General features: G+C 59.3%; 2 long non-coding RNA genes across 2 annotated transcripts; both read right to left on the bottom strand.

The window, feature by feature from the left end:
• Positions 1-423: 423 nt before the first annotated feature.
• Positions 424-3,248, bottom strand: LOC137220615 (uncharacterized). The gene is made up of 3 exons (XR_010941712.1): positions 1,552-3,248; positions 1,165-1,265; positions 424-1,127 (listed from the first exon to the last, which is right to left on the bottom strand). It is a non-coding gene; the product is annotated as an uncharacterized lncRNA (long non-coding RNA).
• A 90-nt stretch (positions 3,249-3,338) lies between these two features.
• Positions 3,339-6,895, bottom strand: LOC137220614 (uncharacterized). The gene is made up of 3 exons (XR_010941711.1): positions 5,625-6,895; positions 4,912-5,357; positions 3,339-4,658 (listed from the first exon to the last, which is right to left on the bottom strand). It is a non-coding gene; the product is annotated as an uncharacterized lncRNA (long non-coding RNA).
• Positions 6,896-7,519: the final 624 nt, after the last annotated feature.

Below are 7,519 nucleotides of genomic sequence, written 5' to 3'. Positions count from 1 at the left end.
TTTTAGGGGAATTCAGATAAAACTTTCCCCTTTTAGGAATTTCTTCAAAGGCTGAGATATTCCAAGCACTATTCTGATTCTGTAATTCACCTTATGGGGAAAGTTGGCTCAAGGAATATTTCTGAGACAGACAAAGAGACCAGGAGATGGGCCAGGCCACAGCCACCCCTGAGCACCATGCGATGCCCACTGAAGCCTCAGCTCCAAGCCATCGGGAGGTTTTCTCTCCTGTGAGTCAGGCGCCCCCCCCCCCCCGTGAAACAGCTGATAACCCCCCATCCGCCTCTGCCGCATCTCCGAGCTCATTTACACAACGCTTTGCAAACTCCGACACTGTTTGTTGTTTTACCATCACTATGGTTGTTACTTTTATGCTATAGATGGTGACCAAAAAAATTAATCAGTCGACCTAAGAGAGAAATGAAAACTTTTATTCGAGCCAAACTGAGGCTTCCAACCCAAGAACAGCCTCTCAGAAGCTCCACAACTGTTCCGCCCATTAGAAGCCCAGGCACCGTTGTTTAAGCTTTTTGAGACAGAGGGCTGTACATTAAATGACGTATTATTGACAGTTTACACAGTCTAGCGCTGAGCGTCATTGTGGCCCCTTAAAAGATCGAGAGGAATGTTTTCTTTAAGGGGCCGTCTTGCCGGTGCTGGGAGGATGTCGCTCCTCGCGGACGAGCAGGTATGTCTGCTGATAGGGAGCTGCGGTCATCCCTAATGCAGATACAAGATGCGCAGTTGGGGGAGAGGGGAGGTCCAAGGGCAGAGTAAATTTCTTATGTTTAAATTTCTCCAGTCTTGCCATAAAATATGAATTTTATTTCACATAGATGAAGCTCCTGGTTAAAATAACAGTGAAAGTGGAGCACCGATGGTATTTCACAGGTAGGATAAAACGCCGCAATCTGAAACAGTTAAAATACTAGATGCACCTGAGTTCTCCAAACTATAATCTTTAAAAACTCAATCTTGCCTCAGAAATTACTTCTCCAGGTTTTGACGTACGGTATTTCACGTTTGTCTTCTGCTGGGAGGGAAGCTGCCGACCTGAGCTTAGGGGACGGTGGGTCACCCGTGGGCCGATGACTCAGAGACAGCTGGCTCGGGTGCAGCCGGAGGGACTGGGTCTGCTCTGGGTGCCCCCCTCCCCTGCCGCACTTGAGTAGAGGTGGCCAGAGGGACGTCCACCCCCAGACAGCACAGGCTTCCTGAAAAGCTCAAAGGCAGAGAACGGTGGGGTCCTCAGACCAGCACCCCAGCTGTTGGGAACAAGAGTGAATCAGCCCCCTGTGGACAGGGTGGGTGTGATGACATTCCTTGTGCCCTTGTGACCTGGCTGTGGCCCTGGACAAGGAACTACAATGCTTAGACTCACTCCCAGAGGGTCTGCCTCTCCGGGAGGGAGGGCGCTGGGCAGAGAGGGTGGAGAGATGGCAGCTCCCCTCGCCCCAGAGGCTTCCAGGAGTGGGGGAAATCAGGAAGGGCACCTGGACGGAGGTGTCCGCCACTTGGCGAGGGTGCCGGTTTCCATGGGGGCAGACCCACCTCAGTGTGCCGATGCCGGGAGGTCGCCAGGCCCTGGGTGGACAGCAGGAGCTGTGCGTGCTCTGTCTGGGGATGCAGGCGGTCCTCGTGGGCCTGTGTGTCCTGGATGCCAAGCCTGGACCTGCAGACAGAGCCGAGCATCTGAAGGAGGAGGGGAAGAGACCAGACAAAGACAGCATCCGGCCAGAGCGCCAGGACTAGGGGCAGGGCTGCCGGCCTGAGCTCCAGGGAAGGAAGCGCTGGACACTGGCTTTGCACGTGCTCGATGGCCAGGAACCGGTGGTCGAGCCCAGGAAGTCGGAAGTCGAAGAGCCAGCAGACGGAAAGACCCGCGGTCCAGACCCTCCTCTACGTTTGAGGGTCGATCATCCTGGTTACAGAGAAGCAACGGTGCTCCTGGAGGGAGGGGCGTAAACTTTCAGGAGCTCTCCTGGTGGTGGGCGGGGGGCAGCGTCCGTCACAGACAGGTCTGGGAACCACCGCAGGGCCCCCGGCAGGGCCCCCAGACTCCACTGCTCAGGGTCGCCCAGTTCATCAAAAGCCCTACTCAGTGCAGCCCCAGCGCGAGGTCCGGGGTCTTACACGTGATGCCCCAAGCAGGCAGGACAGCCAGCCTGGGTGGGGTCACCTGGGGCCCTGCCCTCCCAGCAGAACAGGTCCAGCAGCCGAAGGGGCGACGTCTCCGCCCCAAGGGCAGGACTGGAGCTGAGGGGACGGTGTCTCAAGACCACGAGGCGGCCTCCTGCCCACGCCCCAGCCGCCCCCTCACACCGGACGCGCCCACATCCTGGCCTCAGTCAGCACTGCGTGGCCCGGTGCTGCCGTTTCCAGGAGTCAGCTGACCCCAGAAGGCGAAGTTCCTGTTTGCAGCGCAGACATTCCGGCGGGGGAGGGGGAGGGACGGCCCCTCCCCCTCAGCCCGCAGACCCTGCCGAGCTAAAAGGTCACAGTGACACATGGCAGGGGCCCGGGCAGCGCCCCCTGAGCGGCTTTGGGTTCCCCGAGGGAGCCTGCGGGCTTCCTCCAGGAAAGGAGTTGCAGAAGCACCGACTCTAGGGACTTTGTCCAGAAATGACCCCAACCCCCAGCGGGGAGCATCGCACTGCCTCTCAACTCCAAGGGGCACAGATGCCTTGGGAGGGTCCTAGGAGACCGAGACCCCTCTGCTGAGGGCCCGGTGCGGACGGCGGGCACAGAAGCCTCGGCTTTGGTGGTCTGGGCGCCGCAAACCTGCTGCACATGAGGGCTTTCCCACGTGCCTCTGCGATGCTGCCCGGCCCCCACCTGCACCTGCTCTCACCTGGACGCTGGCCCTACTGTTCAAGGTCCCTTTCGTCCGTCTTTGGTGGGAGTCAGCCGCCTGCTGCCAGCCAGGACCCTGCTTATCCCTAGTGGCGCCCCGGGAGACCCACAGACGCCTGTGCAGGGCTGGCCCCAGAGCTGTTGCGCTTTGCGGCCAGGCCGTCCCTGCCATGACCACTCATCCTGATGTGGGCGGACAACGGCCACAGCGAATGCAAGAAGAGCCAGACAGGGCCGCGTTCTGGTAGAGCCTCGCGCACGCTCTCCCCGTGGGTGCCCTTCCCTGGCCTGCACCCACACCCCTGTGACATGTGACCTGGGAGGGTCCTGGCTGTGGACGGGATGACGGGGCCCCAGACCCCTGCCTGCCAGGTGCTACCCTGAGTCCTGCAGGAGCCTCGTCCCCCCAGCCTCCCGCGCGGCCTCTTCCTCCAGGCAGCCTTCCCTGAGCAGGTCACACCTGCGTGCGACCCCCCACCCCGCCCCGGTCAGAGCCTGAGCTTGGCTGCGTTGGGCGCATGCTCCCACGTCCCAGGGGCCAGCCCTGAGCTGCGGGGACGGGGCATGAGGGGGGCAGGTTGAAAGCCAGAGCTTTGTCTGTTGAAGATGTCCTGGGCCTGTGAGAAGGGTGCAGTGCCACACCTGCGTCAGGGTTTGGAAGTGAAATGACCCCCTTCCCTCGGCTCGGGGTACCCTGCAGCCCAGGCCCCACCCCTGCACGTGACTTCCACACGGTCCTCAATCATGCGGACCCGACCGTGTCCTTGCAGGGACGCGACCCTCAGGCGACTTCATTCCATGGAGGAAAAGTCAGGCAAGGCGGCCAGTTTGCACAGCATCACGAACCACAGGTGGAGCCGCTGCCCCGTCCGCTGTGGCGCTGGCATCCTGGCACACACAGAGCCTCCACGCAGCGCCCTCCTAACACCCAAAAAGCCCAGGCCCGCCCTGTGCTCCCACAAGCAGAGTCACAAACGGCATCTTCAAGAAGAATGACAAGAAGGGCCGGGAATTCACCCTGGGAGCAGGTGAAATTTGGTGGGAACCCAAAGCGGCCACCGTTGGCAGAGGGAGGGCCCATCCTGACACACCCTCATGCAGGGAAACCCCTGAGAGCCGTTTTCGGGAAGGAACCTAAGATTCCGTGGCTCAGTAAATCTTAGCACAGCACGGAACACCCTGAGCGGCTGGACTCAGAGATGGACCTGGTTCTGCCGAAGTCAGGGCCGGGGTGGGGGCCTGCCCGACTGCGGCCCTGCAGTGACCCTCCCAGCAGCGCTCCCACCGCGTCGGGACATACCCCTGGCCCTCCCACCCAGCCCGCTGCAGACGGGCCCGTCCACTCCAGCCGGTTCCCTGGTGAGCAAAGGAGCGATGCTGCTGGGTCGCGGGAGGCCACCCCTCCCTCCTGTCCCTCAGTGTGTAATCGAAACCGTCAGAAACTTTTCAGAAGGCGTGCTTTCCATATGCAGTGGTGAGGGCCTGGCAGTCCAGATGTGGTTAGACACAGAAACGCAGCACTGAGTTAAAAAAAAGAAACTCTGAAACTAAGGAATCATCACTGCGAGGCTGTATAATCCTTGTTTTGACAGAAAAGACAGCTTCCAGATTACCCTGTTCTATAACTGAAAGCCTCACACGCTGGACCGTCCTGCAGAAAATGCACTGTGGGCGCCGTGCAGCATAGTCAGAAAGGAGCAGCCGTCGGGTTAATCAGCGGCCGTGGGGGCCTGAGCTCCACGGTGGGTTCTCACCAGGACCCAGGGTGTCGCCTTCGGGGTGAGCCTCGGATGAAGGTGTTTAGCCTTGAAAAACACAGTTAGAATTTGCAAAGGTGTCAGGGTCGGGGGACCAATCCCATCACTCTGCAGAGCAGGACACCGAGGGGCAAGTCCCCAGCCCTGATCAGGGACCCGCGGGGACCCCACCCGCCCCGCGCCGACATTCCAGGGCTGGCTCTGCAGAACCTCTGGCACGTGGGCCCTGCACCAGCCACCCGCCTCCACAGTCTCCCGTTCTCCTCCCAGCCCCACATGGCTAAGTTCAAAACACACCCACCTCCAGCACACACTGGCAGACAGGTGTGCTCAGGTGAAAACACCTGGAAACCACTCAGAGCTGTCCTGTGCCTATCTAGGCCTCAGAGGGGCAGGACGGTGTAAAAGGAACTTCCCTGAAGCTTCGGTTGGAGAGAAGGGAGGAACGGGGTTAGGCGGGTGGAACACCCCTTGCGGGGAGCCCACCCGGGCTGCAGCGGGTCTGCCTGGAGGGACAAGCCCTCAGCCCCGCCCCCACGCCCTGGCTGACCGCCAGCTGCAAGTCCCGCCCCACAGGGCCTGGGCCGGCGTCGCTGCGAGGGCTGTGCCCAGAGGAGCAGCAGGAAACGCGCCCTCTTCTCTTTCTGCTCCGCTGATTTCTGAAAATGGGGCCCAGCAGGTTCCGCCCCTGAGATGCAGCCCCGCCCCGTCCTGGGAACTGCTGTGTCGACTGGACGGCAAGACAGCCTAGAAAGATCACACGGTGGTGGGCAAGCACCCTGCCCCACCACGTTCTAAGGTTCCAGGGCCTGAAAGAGCACGATCCCCAGCGGAGAACCAGCTGCAGACTCCCAGCTCCCAGCCGGATGCGTCCGCCTCAGGCCCCTGCCAGGCTGTAGGGTTATCCATACAAGCCCGCCTCGTCCCCCTGGGAACTGCAAAGCTTCCTCTGCAGCCCCCCAGATGGGCCCATCGGTCATGTGCCCGTGACTAATCACCTGCTGCCGGTCTCACCTGTCCAGGGTGGGGTGTGGGCAGGCCCCTCCCTTCTGGGTGGGGCGAGAGGCAGGTGGCCAGAGCGGCCCCTTTGGCTGCATTGGCTGAGGTCCAGGCATCCCTAGACGTGCTTTCCCTTGGGGTCAGGGACTCCTCCCCCTCCCTTCCTTCCAGGCAACGTCCAGACAGCTAAGGTTTCAAAGCCAAAAAAAAAAAAAAAGCGATTGAGAACTGAATACAACAATTCCACAAAATCTGCAGGAATGGGGGTCTTCCCCAAACCAAGTTCCTGATCCTGAGTTTGTGGGGCTGACGTGAGCCAACGCCCTCTCCCCGAAAACTAAACACGGGACCGAGCGCCTCAGGAAGGAAAGGAAAGGTGGTCGTGAGGGTCCCGTGAACTTGGAGGTGCTGCAGAAATTCGTGGGACAGAGTCCCCTTCCTCCGGTCCACCCCCGAACCAGAATCGGGCACCCTCTGTCCCCCTCCGCGGGCTTTCCCGCCAGGTCCATCTGCAAGTCTGTCCCCATGGCTGAGCCGCGGCCGGGACCCTCTCTGTGCAGAGCCTGTCGTGAGGGAACAGAGGCTTTTTGTTGCCCTGCGGTTTCCAGGGCTGAGCTGGCCTCGCGCACCGAGTGGTCCTGCTCCACAGACCTTGGCCGCCTGGCCGCTGTCCAGCGGGGGACAGAGGGATCTGTGTTGGGTCCACAGCACAGCGCAGCCACGGCAGGAAAGCGGGGCGGCCGTTCCCAGAGCCCTGGACTGTGCGAACGAGGTTTCTTTTTCCGAAGCCGCCAAAATGTCGGTCCATGCTGAAAGCTCACCGCCAGCCAGGGTCACGGCAGTTACATCGAAAATAAAAATACTACAGAACCGGAAGCTGAGTACATTCTTTTTTCTTACTCTCCTTCAACAAAGCTGAATGGAATAATTGGGATCAAATCCTCCCCTTCGAAATCACATTTGGCGGAGAACCATCTGTGCCAAGTGTCAGCCTGAAATAATCCTTTTGCTGACATTACAAACCCTGTGAAAGAGAGTGGACCACAGAGATGCTGACGCCACCAGAAGCGCGGCAGGACAGACGAGATGTGAGTTCTCTTTAATTTTATGCTTAAAGTGAAAGAGCTTGTCAGCGGAGCTGCATCGAAAACGAGTCATGTAAATGCTGTGAGCGGTCTCACAACCTACTGTCAGGATTTACCCTCCAACGGAAAATACAATTCAAGCCCGGAGATTAAAATTAAAAGTATTGAATATAAAAAGCCATAGCTTCATGATCAAAAGAATAAAGCTCGGGCTTCCCTGGTGGTGCAGTGGTTGAGGGTCCGCCTGCTGATGCAGGGGACGCGGGTCCGTGCCCCGGTCCGGGGATCCCACATGCTGCGGAGCGGCTGGGCCCGTGAGCCATGGCCGCTGAGCCTGCGCGTCCGGAGCCTGTGCTCCGCAACGGGAGAGGCCACAACAGTGAGAGGCCCGCGTACTGCAAAAGAAGAAAAAAAAAAAGAATAAAGCTCACGTCCTTAAACGTACATTCCCAGTTACATAAACACCCGTGGGTGTCTCGGTGTCACACCCCCTCCTGGGTCCAGCCCGTCTGCTTTCCTGTGCAGGACGGCAGTTGCCACAGTGAGACTCCGACGGACCCCAGCTTCATGCTGCTCCCCTCACCATCTGCTTTCGTCCATTTACTGCTGGGGTCATTTACCGTTGCTTCAACTTTCAGGAGATGTCTCACCACCCCCTGCATCTGCTTGTCAAAATCTGTTCATTTCTTAGAAGGAGTCCGAGTCCCCACCCGAAGTGCAGCCTTAGGACGCCCCCTGGAACTCTGTGCCTCTCTTCTTTGGTCTTAGGTTGTGACTGTTTCTGTGCTTCTAAACACGAAAAACAATCCCCATTCCCTGTGGTTC

The sequence above is a fragment of the Pseudorca crassidens genome, chromosome 3, assembly GCF_039906515.1.
Source record: "Pseudorca crassidens isolate mPseCra1 chromosome 3, mPseCra1.hap1, whole genome shotgun sequence".
NCBI lineage: Eukaryota > Metazoa > Chordata > Mammalia > Artiodactyla > Delphinidae > Pseudorca > Pseudorca crassidens.
The sequence above is the reverse complement of the archived record's forward strand: the minus strand, read 5'-3'. Positions and strand labels throughout refer to the sequence as shown.